Below are 13,397 nucleotides of genomic sequence, written 5' to 3' on the forward strand. Positions count from 1 at the left end.
AATGTTGAGTCGAAAAGACCAGTAACCAAGCCTTTTCATTTAATAGCAAGACCATAGCAACAGTTTTCATATAAGCATATTTTTAACATACCGACTGTAATTTCATTTGCACAAATACCATAAATAAATAATTTAGAGCTTACCTAATAAATCAAAATGCTTACCAGTTATTCAGGACTTTTTAAAACCTTTAGTTTGTCATCTCATATTTAAAAGTAATGATATGTCTGGAACTGAAATAAGACAAAAAAAATTAACTCAAACTGTGTTATCATTTAATTTAAATACATAAGTATTATTGAGAGAGAAAAATCTAATTCTTGAAAATTTTATCACAAAGAAAGAAAAATGCTTCTCCCTTGTGGCTTAGCCACCTTCATTTAAACTGTTTATATTAGAAGCAATGAGTAGTAGCTAACTAGCTTAATACATGTAGTTGAATAGCAATATTGTGTTCAAGAAGGTTTGACCCTCCCCCTTTTTCACTGAGAAATGACAATATCTGGTGTTTTGCTCGTGTGCATTAACAATAGTAATTCGTGATTTTCTTAATACATGTACATGTTTTTTTCTGTTTATTTGCATATGATATCTACTGACCAGGGTCAAATCATCGGATAAAAGCACATGTATGATGTATCTCACTTTACTCGTGTGAAGTGTGTTATCTCCCTTGATTATAAGCTATTCCTGTAGACCAGAGTGATAATTGCATAACAAAGACTATATTGTGTCATGTTTACTTACAATTTATTTATATTACATGTAAGTTTTTTCTTGCCTTTTTCAATTGAATAAACAATTCATTTCGGATCTCTCGGGGGTAAACAAAGTTATGACTGTGCCTAAAAAAAGTGTTCAGCCCCGTGCCAGTAATGCATTTAAAAGTGAAAATTTTATTGAATTTTTGCTGTTCTTTATCAATAATATTTATCTGAAATCATTTATGATAACTAGGTATAAATAAAAAACTACTAACCATCATTTTAACAATTTTCTGTGGTGTATAAGGTGAAATTAGCTTAAGACATCTCTGGATCCTGTCTCACACGATGGGGCAATATGCGCAATTGTTATTCCATAGGCCGTAATGGTAACGTTTTCTTCTGTTGCTCAGCCCATATCGTAAACTTGTATATGTATGATGGCTTGTTTCGAAGCTGAGACATTTTTACATATGTGGTTAAATTTTCGGGGTACGAAGTGTGATTCATTTTTCCGTAATTTAGCAAACCCCGAGTATCCTTTTGCGATGTCGCTCCTCATGGTAAAAAATCCCAATTTTAACACTATAAGTTCTTTGAAATTTTAATACTTTGAACACATTTCATAGCTCCATGGTTTTTACACATTTATTCTGTGTTCCCTTATTTTCTAAATTAACACTAATGGTTCAGCTCAGTTATTTGTTTATCATAGAAATGTGTCAAATATCACTACACAGAGATTTTTTGTTTACACGTGACTTTTGTGTTCCTCATTTCAAGGCGCATTAGGGGTATTGTCCCATATTGAAATCCATAGTTCTGATTTTTCCAAATATTTTTAGGTGATCTTCATCGGTATGACATTCTGAATAAATCTGTGTATTTTTGTCCATTTCTGAAAAAAAATAAAGTCATTTCAGCACTATATGGCAATGACACTTTTATCGCTATATTCATTTATTTTTAATACAACGTGCATGTATAATTAATTTCTTCCAGTATACCTTTACTAGTCAAAACAAGGACAAAACTTCTGATGATAACCTTAAATAACAATACACAGACCCTATTAAAGCATTCTATAACATTTTCTTGTGTCTTAAAGTGCATTTTGACAGAGAAATTATGCAAAAATGTAGATTTCATATAAAAAAAAAACAGCAAAATAACTATTCTTACTAGTGGACATCTGGTATATAATACTGTGGAAACCCCTCAAAACTACTGGGAAAGTCATTCTTATTATGTAATTAGAGTGCAATGAAGTGCAAATTTTCAAAACTTGTCCATTCACATAATTCTATTTGAGAAAAAAGGCTTTTTACATGTATTTCAGTGAAAACCCTTTATCAGTGAGAAATCCACATGAGGTATTAAAGGAAACATTGTGACATCACACGTATTATGGCGTCATTAAATAATGACAGATCAAAATAGTGCTAAATAGAGTTTGCAGTGTTACATGAGAATCAGTTGACGCAAGATTTAACTCAAAATGTTGAGTCGAAAAGACCAGTAACCAAGCCTTTTCATTTAATAGCAAGACCATAGCAACAGTTTTCATATAAGCATATTTTTAACATACCGACTGTAATTTCATTTGCACAAATACCATAAATAAATAATTTAGAGCTTACCTAATAAATCAAAATGCTTACCAGTTATTCAGGACTTTTTAAAACCTTTAGTTTGTCATCTCATATTTAAAAGTAATGATATGTCTGGAACTGAAATAAGACAAAAAAAATTAACTCAAACTGTGTTATCATTTAATTTAAATACATAAGTATTATTGAGAGAGAAAAATCTAATTCTTGAAAATTTTATCACAAAGAAAGAAAAATGCTTCTCCCTTGTGGCTTAGCCACCTTCATTTAAACTGTTTATATTAGAAGCAATGAGTAGTAGCTAACTAGCTTAATACATGTAGTTGAATAGCAATATTGTGTTCAAGAAGGTTTGACCCTCCCCCTTTTTCACTGAGAAATGACAATATCTGGTGTTTTGCTCGTGTGCATTAACAATAGTAATTCGTGATTTTCTTAATACATGTACATGTTTTTTTCTGTTTATTTGCATATGATATCTACTGACCAGGGTCAAATCATCGGATAAAAGCACATGTATGATGTATCTCACTTTACTCGTGTGAAGTGTGTTATCTCCCTTGATTATAAGCTATTCCTGTAGACCAGAGTGATAATTGCATAACAAAGACTATATTGTGTCATGTTTACTTACAATTTATTTATATTACATGTAAGTTTTTTCTTGCCTTTTTCAATTGAATAAACAATTCATTTCGGATCTCTCGGGGGTAAACAAAGTTATGACTGTGCCTAAAAAAAGTGTTCAGCCCCGTGCCAGTAATGCATTTAAAAGTGAAAATTTTATTGAATTTTTGCTGTTCTTTATCAATAATATTTATCTGAAATCATTTATGATAACTAGGTATAAATAAAAAACTACTAACCATCATTTTAACAATTTTCTGTGGTGTATAAGGTGAAATTAGCTTAAGACATCTCTGGATCCTGTCTCACACGATGGGGCAATATGCGCAATTGTTATTCCATAGGCCGTAATGGTAACGTTTTCTTCTGTTGCTCAGCCCATATCGTAAACTTGTATATGTATGATGGCTTGTTTCGAAGCTGAGACATTTTTACATATGTGGTTAAATTTTCGGGGTACGAAGTGTGATTCATTTTTCCGTAATTTAGCAAACCCCGAGTATCCTTTTGCGATGTCGCTCCTCATGGTAAAAAATCCCAATTTTAACACTATAAGTTCTTTGAAATTTTAATACTTTGAACACATTTCATAGCTCCATGGTTTTTACACATTTATTCTGTGTTCCCTTATTTTCTAAATTAACACTAATGGTTCAGCTCAGTTATTTGTTTATCATAGAAATGTGTCAAATATCACTACACAGAGATTTTTTGTTTACACGTGACTTTTGTGTTCCTCATTTCAAGGCGCATTAGGGGTATTGTCCCATATTGAAATCCATAGTTCTGATTTTTCCAAATATTTTTAGGTGATCTTCATCGGTATGACATTCTGAATAAATCTGTGTATTTTTGTCCATTTCTGAAAAAAAATAAAGTCATTTCAGCACTATATGGCAATGACACTTTTATCGCTATATTCATTTATTTTTAATACAACGTGCATGTATAATTAATTTCTTCCAGTATACCTTTACTAGTCAAAACAAGGACAAAACTTCTGATGATAACCTTAAATAACAATACACAGACCCTATTAAAGCATTCTATAACATTTTCTTGTGTCTTAAAGTGCATTTTGACAGAGAAATTATGCAAAAATGTAGATTTCATATAAAAAAAAAACAGCAAAATAACTATTCTTACTAGTGGACATCTGGTATATAATACTGTGGAAACCCCTCAAAACTACTGGGAAAGTCATTCTTATTATGTAATTAGAGTGCAATGAAGTGCAAATTTTCAAAACTTGTCCATTCACATAATTCTATTTGAGAAAAAAGGCTTTTTACATGTATTTCAGTGAAAACCCTTTATCAGTGAGAAATCCACATGAGGTATTAAAGGAAACATTGTGACATCACACGTATTATGGCGTCATTAAATAATGACAGATCAAAATAGTGCTAAATAGAGTTTGCAGTGTTACATGAGAATCAGTTGACGCAAGATTTAACTCAAAATGTTGAGTCGAAAAGACCAGTAACCAAGCCTTTTCATTTAATAGCAAGACCATAGCAACAGTTTTCATATAAGCATATTTTTAACATACCGACTGTAATTTCATTTGCACAAATACCATAAATAAATAATTTAGAGCTTACCTAATAAATCAAAATGCTTACCAGTTATTCAGGACTTTTTAAAACCTTTAGTTTGTCATCTCATATTTAAAAGTAATGATATGTCTGGAACTGAAATAAGACAAAAAAAATTAACTCAAACTGTGTTATCATTTAATTTAAATACATAAGTATTATTGAGAGAGAAAAATCTAATTCTTGAAAATTTTATCACAAAGAAAGAAAAATGCTTCTCCCTTGTGGCTTAGCCACCTTCATTTAAACTGTTTATATTAGAAGCAATGAGTAGTAGCTAACTAGCTTAATACATGTAGTTGAATAGCAATATTGTGTTCAAGAAGGTTTGACCCTCCCCCTTTTTCACTGAGAAATGACAATATCTGGTGTTTTGCTCGTGTGCATTAACAATAGTAATTCGTGATTTTCTTAATACATGTACATGTTTTTTTCTGTTTATTTGCATATGATATCTACTGACCAGGGTCAAATCATCGGATAAAAGCACATGTATGATGTATCTCACTTTACTCGTGTGAAGTGTGTTATCTCCCTTGATTATAAGCTATTCCTGTAGACCAGAGTGATAATTGCATAACAAAGACTATATTGTGTCATGTTTACTTACAATTTATTTATATTACATGTAAGTTTTTTCTTGCCTTTTTCAATTGAATAAACAATTCATTTCGGATCTCTCGGGGGTAAACAAAGTTATGACTGTGCCTAAAAAAAGTGTTCAGCCCCGTGCCAGTAATGCATTTAAAAGTGAAAATTTTATTGAATTTTTGCTGTTCTTTATCAATAATATTTATCTGAAATCATTTATGATAACTAGGTATAAATAAAAAACTACTAACCATCATTTTAACAATTTTCTGTGGTGTATAAGGTGAAATTAGCTTAAGACATCTCTGGATCCTGTCTCACACGATGGGGCAATATGCGCAATTGTTATTCCATAGGCCGTAATGGTAACGTTTTCTTCTGTTGCTCAGCCCATATCGTAAACTTGTATATGTATGATGGCTTGTTTCGAAGCTGAGACATTTTTACATATGTGGTTAAATTTTCGGGGTACGAAGTGTGATTCATTTTTCCGTAATTTAGCAAACCCCGAGTATCCTTTTGCGATGTCGCTCCTCATGGTAAAAAATCCCAATTTTAACACTATAAGTTCTTTGAAATTTTAATACTTTGAACACATTTCATAGCTCCATGGTTTTTACACATTTATTCTGTGTTCCCTTATTTTCTAAATTAACACTAATGGTTCAGCTCAGTTATTTGTTTATCATAGAAATGTGTCAAATATCACTACACAGAGATTTTTTGTTTACACGTGACTTTTGTGTTCCTCATTTCAAGGCGCATTAGGGGTATTGTCCCATATTGAAATCCATAGTTCTGATTTTTCCAAATATTTTTAGGTGATCTTCATCGGTATGACATTCTGAATAAATCTGTGTATTTTTGTCCATTTCTGAAAAAAAATAAAGTCATTTCAGCACTATATGGCAATGACACTTTTATCGCTATATTCATTTATTTTTAATACAACGTGCATGTATAATTAATTTCTTCCAGTATACCTTTACTAGTCAAAACAAGGACAAAACTTCTGATGATAACCTTAAATAACAATACACAGACCCTATTAAAGCATTCTATAACATTTTCTTGTGTCTTAAAGTGCATTTTGACAGAGAAATTATGCAAAAATGTAGATTTCATATAAAAAAAAAACAGCAAAATAACTATTCTTACTAGTGGACATCTGGTATATAATACTGTGGAAACCCCTCAAAACTACTGGGAAAGTCATTCTTATTATGTAATTAGAGTGCAATGAAGTGCAAATTTTCAAAACTTGTCCATTCACATAATTCTATTTGAGAAAAAAGGCTTTTTACATGTATTTCAGTGAAAACCCTTTATCAGTGAGAAATCCACATGAGGTATTAAAGGAAACATTGTGACATCACACGTATTATGGCGTCATTAAATAATGACAGATCAAAATAGTGCTAAATAGAGTTTGCAGTGTTACATGAGAATCAGTTGACGCAAGATTTAACTCAAAATGTTGAGTCGAAAAGACCAGTAACCAAGCCTTTTCATTTAATAGCAAGACCATAGCAACAGTTTTCATATAAGCATATTTTTAACATACCGACTGTAATTTCATTTGCACAAATACCATAAATAAATAATTTAGAGCTTACCTAATAAATCAAAATGCTTACCAGTTATTCAGGACTTTTTAAAACCTTTAGTTTGTCATCTCATATTTAAAAGTAATGATATGTCTGGAACTGAAATAAGACAAAAAAAATTAACTCAAACTGTGTTATCATTTAATTTAAATACATAAGTATTATTGAGAGAGAAAAATCTAATTCTTGAAAATTTTATCACAAAGAAAGAAAAATGCTTCTCCCTTGTGGCTTAGCCACCTTCATTTAAACTGTTTATATTAGAAGCAATGAGTAGTAGCTAACTAGCTTAATACATGTAGTTGAATAGCAATATTGTGTTCAAGAAGGTTTGACCCTCCCCCTTTTTCACTGAGAAATGACAATATCTGGTGTTTTGCTCGTGTGCATTAACAATAGTAATTCGTGATTTTCTTAATACATGTACATGTTTTTTTCTGTTTATTTGCATATGATATCTACTGACCAGGGTCAAATCATCGGATAAAAGCACATGTATGATGTATCTCACTTTACTCGTGTGAAGTGTGTTATCTCCCTTGATTATAAGCTATTCCTGTAGACCAGAGTGATAATTGCATAACAAAGACTATATTGTGTCATGTTTACTTACAATTTATTTATATTACATGTAAGTTTTTTCTTGCCTTTTTCAATTGAATAAACAATTCATTTCGGATCTCTCGGGGGTAAACAAAGTTATGACTGTGCCTAAAAAAAGTGTTCAGCCCCGTGCCAGTAATGCATTTAAAAGTGAAAATTTTATTGAATTTTTGCTGTTCTTTATCAATAATATTTATCTGAAATCATTTATGATAACTAGGTATAAATAAAAAACTACTAACCATCATTTTAACAATTTTCTGTGGTGTATAAGGTGAAATTAGCTTAAGACATCTCTGGATCCTGTCTCACACGATGGGGCAATATGCGCAATTGTTATTCCATAGGCCGTAATGGTAACGTTTTCTTCTGTTGCTCAGCCCATATCGTAAACTTGTATATGTATGATGGCTTGTTTCGAAGCTGAGACATTTTTACATATGTGGTTAAATTTTCGGGGTACGAAGTGTGATTCATTTTTCCGTAATTTAGCAAACCCCGAGTATCCTTTTGCGATGTCGCTCCTCATGGTAAAAAATCCCAATTTTAACACTATAAGTTCTTTGAAATTTTAATACTTTGAACACATTTCATAGCTCCATGGTTTTTACACATTTATTCTGTGTTCCCTTATTTTCTAAATTAACACTAATGGTTCAGCTCAGTTATTTGTTTATCATAGAAATGTGTCAAATATCACTACACAGAGATTTTTTGTTTACACGTGACTTTTGTGTTCCTCATTTCAAGGCGCATTAGGGGTATTGTCCCATATTGAAATCCATAGTTCTGATTTTTCCAAATATTTTTAGGTGATCTTCATCGGTATGACATTCTGAATAAATCTGTGTATTTTTGTCCATTTCTGAAAAAAAATAAAGTCATTTCAGCACTATATGGCAATGACACTTTTATCGCTATATTCATTTATTTTTAATACAACGTGCATGTATAATTAATTTCTTCCAGTATACCTTTACTAGTCAAAACAAGGACAAAACTTCTGATGATAACCTTAAATAACAATACACAGACCCTATTAAAGCATTCTATAACATTTTCTTGTGTCTTAAAGTGCATTTTGACAGAGAAATTATGCAAAAATGTAGATTTCATATAAAAAAAAAACAGCAAAATAACTATTCTTACTAGTGGACATCTGGTATATAATACTGTGGAAACCCCTCAAAACTACTGGGAAAGTCATTCTTATTATGTAATTAGAGTGCAATGAAGTGCAAATTTTCAAAACTTGTCCATTCACATAATTCTATTTGAGAAAAAAGGCTTTTTACATGTATTTCAGTGAAAACCCTTTATCAGTGAGAAATCCACATGAGGTATTAAAGGAAACATTGTGACATCACACGTATTATGGCGTCATTAAATAATGACAGATCAAAATAGTGCTAAATAGAGTTTGCAGTGTTACATGAGAATCAGTTGACGCAAGATTTAACTCAAAATGTTGAGTCGAAAAGACCAGTAACCAAGCCTTTTCATTTAATAGCAAGACCATAGCAACAGTTTTCATATAAGCATATTTTTAACATACCGACTGTAATTTCATTTGCACAAATACCATAAATAAATAATTTAGAGCTTACCTAATAAATCAAAATGCTTACCAGTTATTCAGGACTTTTTAAAACCTTTAGTTTGTCATCTCATATTTAAAAGTAATGATATGTCTGGAACTGAAATAAGACAAAAAAAATTAACTCAAACTGTGTTATCATTTAATTTAAATACATAAGTATTATTGAGAGAGAAAAATCTAATTCTTGAAAATTTTATCACAAAGAAAGAAAAATGCTTCTCCCTTGTGGCTTAGCCACCTTCATTTAAACTGTTTATATTAGAAGCAATGAGTAGTAGCTAACTAGCTTAATACATGTAGTTGAATAGCAATATTGTGTTCAAGAAGGTTTGACCCTCCCCCTTTTTCACTGAGAAATGACAATATCTGGTGTTTTGCTCGTGTGCATTAACAATAGTAATTCGTGATTTTCTTAATACATGTACATGTTTTTTTCTGTTTATTTGCATATGATATCTACTGACCAGGGTCAAATCATCGGATAAAAGCACATGTATGATGTATCTCACTTTACTCGTGTGAAGTGTGTTATCTCCCTTGATTATAAGCTATTCCTGTAGACCAGAGTGATAATTGCATAACAAAGACTATATTGTGTCATGTTTACTTACAATTTATTTATATTACATGTAAGTTTTTTCTTGCCTTTTTCAATTGAATAAACAATTCATTTCGGATCTCTCGGGGGTAAACAAAGTTATGACTGTGCCTAAAAAAAGTGTTCAGCCCCGTGCCAGTAATGCATTTAAAAGTGAAAATTTTATTGAATTTTTGCTGTTCTTTATCAATAATATTTATCTGAAATCATTTATGATAACTAGGTATAAATAAAAAACTACTAACCATCATTTTAACAATTTTCTGTGGTGTATAAGGTGAAATTAGCTTAAGACATCTCTGGATCCTGTCTCACACGATGGGGCAATATGCGCAATTGTTATTCCATAGGCCGTAATGGTAACGTTTTCTTCTGTTGCTCAGCCCATATCGTAAACTTGTATATGTATGATGGCTTGTTTCGAAGCTGAGACATTTTTACATATGTGGTTAAATTTTCGGGGTACGAAGTGTGATTCATTTTTCCGTAATTTAGCAAACCCCGAGTATCCTTTTGCGATGTCGCTCCTCATGGTAAAAAATCCCAATTTTAACACTATAAGTTCTTTGAAATTTTAATACTTTGAACACATTTCATAGCTCCATGGTTTTTACACATTTATTCTGTGTTCCCTTATTTTCTAAATTAACACTAATGGTTCAGCTCAGTTATTTGTTTATCATAGAAATGTGTCAAATATCACTACACAGAGATTTTTTGTTTACACGTGACTTTTGTGTTCCTCATTTCAAGGCGCATTAGGGGTATTGTCCCATATTGAAATCCATAGTTCTGATTTTTCCAAATATTTTTAGGTGATCTTCATCGGTATGACATTCTGAATAAATCTGTGTATTTTTGTCCATTTCTGAAAAAAAATAAAGTCATTTCAGCACTATATGGCAATGACACTTTTATCGCTATATTCATTTATTTTTAATACAACGTGCATGTATAATTAATTTCTTCCAGTATACCTTTACTAGTCAAAACAAGGACAAAACTTCTGATGATAACCTTAAATAACAATACACAGACCCTATTAAAGCATTCTATAACATTTTCTTGTGTCTTAAAGTGCATTTTGACAGAGAAATTATGCAAAAATGTAGATTTCATATAAAAAAAAAACAGCAAAATAACTATTCTTACTAGTGGACATCTGGTATATAATACTGTGGAAACCCCTCAAAACTACTGGGAAAGTCATTCTTATTATGTAATTAGAGTGCAATGAAGTGCAAATTTTCAAAACTTGTCCATTCACATAATTCTATTTGAGAAAAAAGGCTTTTTACATGTATTTCAGTGAAAACCCTTTATCAGTGAGAAATCCACATGAGGTATTAAAGGAAACATTGTGACATCACACGTATTATGGCGTCATTAAATAATGACAGATCAAAATAGTGCTAAATAGAGTTTGCAGTGTTACATGAGAATCAGTTGACGCAAGATTTAACTCAAAATGTTGAGTCGAAAAGACCAGTAACCAAGCCTTTTCATTTAATAGCAAGACCATAGCAACAGTTTTCATATAAGCATATTTTTAACATACCGACTGTAATTTCATTTGCACAAATACCATAAATAAATAATTTAGAGCTTACCTAATAAATCAAAATGCTTACCAGTTATTCAGGACTTTTTAAAACCTTTAGTTTGTCATCTCATATTTAAAAGTAATGATATGTCTGGAACTGAAATAAGACAAAAAAAATTAACTCAAACTGTGTTATCATTTAATTTAAATACATAAGTATTATTGAGAGAGAAAAATCTAATTCTTGAAAATTTTATCACAAAGAAAGAAAAATGCTTCTCCCTTGTGGCTTAGCCACCTTCATTTAAACTGTTTATATTAGAAGCAATGAGTAGTAGCTAACTAGCTTAATACATGTAGTTGAATAGCAATATTGTGTTCAAGAAGGTTTGACCCTCCCCCTTTTTCACTGAGAAATGACAATATCTGGTGTTTTGCTCGTGTGCATTAACAATAGTAATTCGTGATTTTCTTAATACATGTACATGTTTTTTTCTGTTTATTTGCATATGATATCTACTGACCAGGGTCAAATCATCGGATAAAAGCACATGTATGATGTATCTCACTTTACTCGTGTGAAGTGTGTTATCTCCCTTGATTATAAGCTATTCCTGTAGACCAGAGTGATAATTGCATAACAAAGACTATATTGTGTCATGTTTACTTACAATTTATTTATATTACATGTAAGTTTTTTCTTGCCTTTTTCAATTGAATAAACAATTCATTTCGGATCTCTCGGGGGTAAACAAAGTTATGACTGTGCCTAAAAAAAGTGTTCAGCCCCGTGCCAGTAATGCATTTAAAAGTGAAAATTTTATTGAATTTTTGCTGTTCTTTATCAATAATATTTATCTGAAATCATTTATGATAACTAGGTATAAATAAAAAACTACTAACCATCATTTTAACAATTTTCTGTGGTGTATAAGGTGAAATTAGCTTAAGACATCTCTGGATCCTGTCTCACACGATGGGGCAATATGCGCAATTGTTATTCCATAGGCCGTAATGGTAACGTTTTCTTCTGTTGCTCAGCCCATATCGTAAACTTGTATATGTATGATGGCTTGTTTCGAAGCTGAGACATTTTTACATATGTGGTTAAATTTTCGGGGTACGAAGTGTGATTCATTTTTCCGTAATTTAGCAAACCCCGAGTATCCTTTTGCGATGTCGCTCCTCATGGTAAAAAATCCCAATTTTAACACTATAAGTTCTTTGAAATTTTAATACTTTGAACACATTTCATAGCTCCATGGTTTTTACACATTTATTCTGTGTTCCCTTATTTTCTAAATTAACACTAATGGTTCAGCTCAGTTATTTGTTTATCATAGAAATGTGTCAAATATCACTACACAGAGATTTTTTGTTTACACGTGACTTTTGTCCTCATTTCAAGGCGCATTAGGGGTATTGTCCCATCTATACGAGCAAAAGTAATACAGATACTTGTATGGTTATATGAGCAAAAGTAGTATAGATATCTGTATGGTTATATGAGCAAAATTAATACAGATACTTGTATTATTATATGAGCAAAAATAATACAGATACTTGTATGGTGATAAAATCAAAAGTAACAAAAATAACTTCTCTCATTTCATATTTCGGACACATAAAAGAAATTGTTATATTCTCTATTGCTTTGCTCCTGCAAACAAAATTATTGCTGATTCTAAATATAAAAAAAAAATCATAGACTGAAAAAGACAGGAGATACACATTAAACTGTTAAAGCTTTAATGAGACTTTATGAAATATCACGGCTCAGCATGTCGGTCAAGCAGAATACTGATTTTTATATTTAAGATGTAGCATGTTCTCATCCTAATATGCATGTAACATTTTCTACTTGACATACACACCAATCAGTCATCATCATAAATTGTATACTAAATAAATACAATTGAGAATTGGAATCGGGAATGTGTCAAACACACATCAGTCCGTACAACTCCAGGAAGGCATGCCATCGCCAATACTACCTCCAGCCAATCAAAGACAGAAGCAAGCGATGCCGGATCGACTATGACGAGGGATTCGACCTAGACAATCCCGAGTTGCTCTGGACACCACCTCACACATCGCCACTATTGATGCCATCACCGGAGGCAGTTACAACAGCTCTTTTGATCTTGGAACGACCAGATGAGCCTTATCACACTCTTAGAAACAAATTAAAAGCTAAACGGTCAACTGAATCAGAACCAGACAATAAGTAGAAAGTCCGCAATATCCAGACAGGATAGTCGGACGGAAAAACCCACATATCATCAACAGACAACAACCGACCATATAACAGAAAAC

General features: G+C 31.6%; 1 long non-coding RNA gene across 9 annotated transcripts in view; it reads right to left on the reverse strand.

Annotated features, from left to right (window-relative positions):
• LOC134715196 (uncharacterized) overlaps positions 1-12,465 on the reverse strand; it is an 18,808-nt gene extending 6,343 nt beyond the window's left edge. For 3 of the 9 annotated variants that reach the window (XR_010106622.1, XR_010106625.1, XR_010106626.1), the window contains exons 1-11: positions 11,985-12,465; positions 11,170-11,238; positions 9,784-10,406; positions 8,969-9,037; positions 7,583-8,205; positions 6,768-6,836; positions 5,382-6,004; positions 4,567-4,635; positions 3,181-3,803; positions 2,366-2,434; positions 980-1,602 (exon numbers count right to left, since the gene is read on the reverse strand). This is a non-coding gene — a long non-coding RNA (uncharacterized LOC134715196). Of the gene's footprint in view, positions 1-164; positions 234-979; positions 1,603-2,365; positions 2,435-2,948; positions 3,804-4,566; positions 4,636-5,149; positions 6,005-6,767; positions 6,837-7,350; positions 8,206-8,968; positions 9,038-9,551; positions 10,407-11,169; positions 11,239-11,752 lie in introns of all 9 variants that reach the window. The other 6 variants (XR_010106623.1, XR_010106627.1, XR_010106628.1 and 3 more) reach the window with 6 other exon arrangements.
• Between the last annotated feature and the right edge of the window lie 932 nt (positions 12,466-13,397).

The sequence above is a fragment of the Mytilus trossulus genome, chromosome 4 (genome assembly GCF_036588685.1).
Source record: "Mytilus trossulus isolate FHL-02 chromosome 4, PNRI_Mtr1.1.1.hap1, whole genome shotgun sequence".
Taxonomy (NCBI): domain Eukaryota; kingdom Metazoa; phylum Mollusca; class Bivalvia; order Mytilida; family Mytilidae; genus Mytilus; species Mytilus trossulus.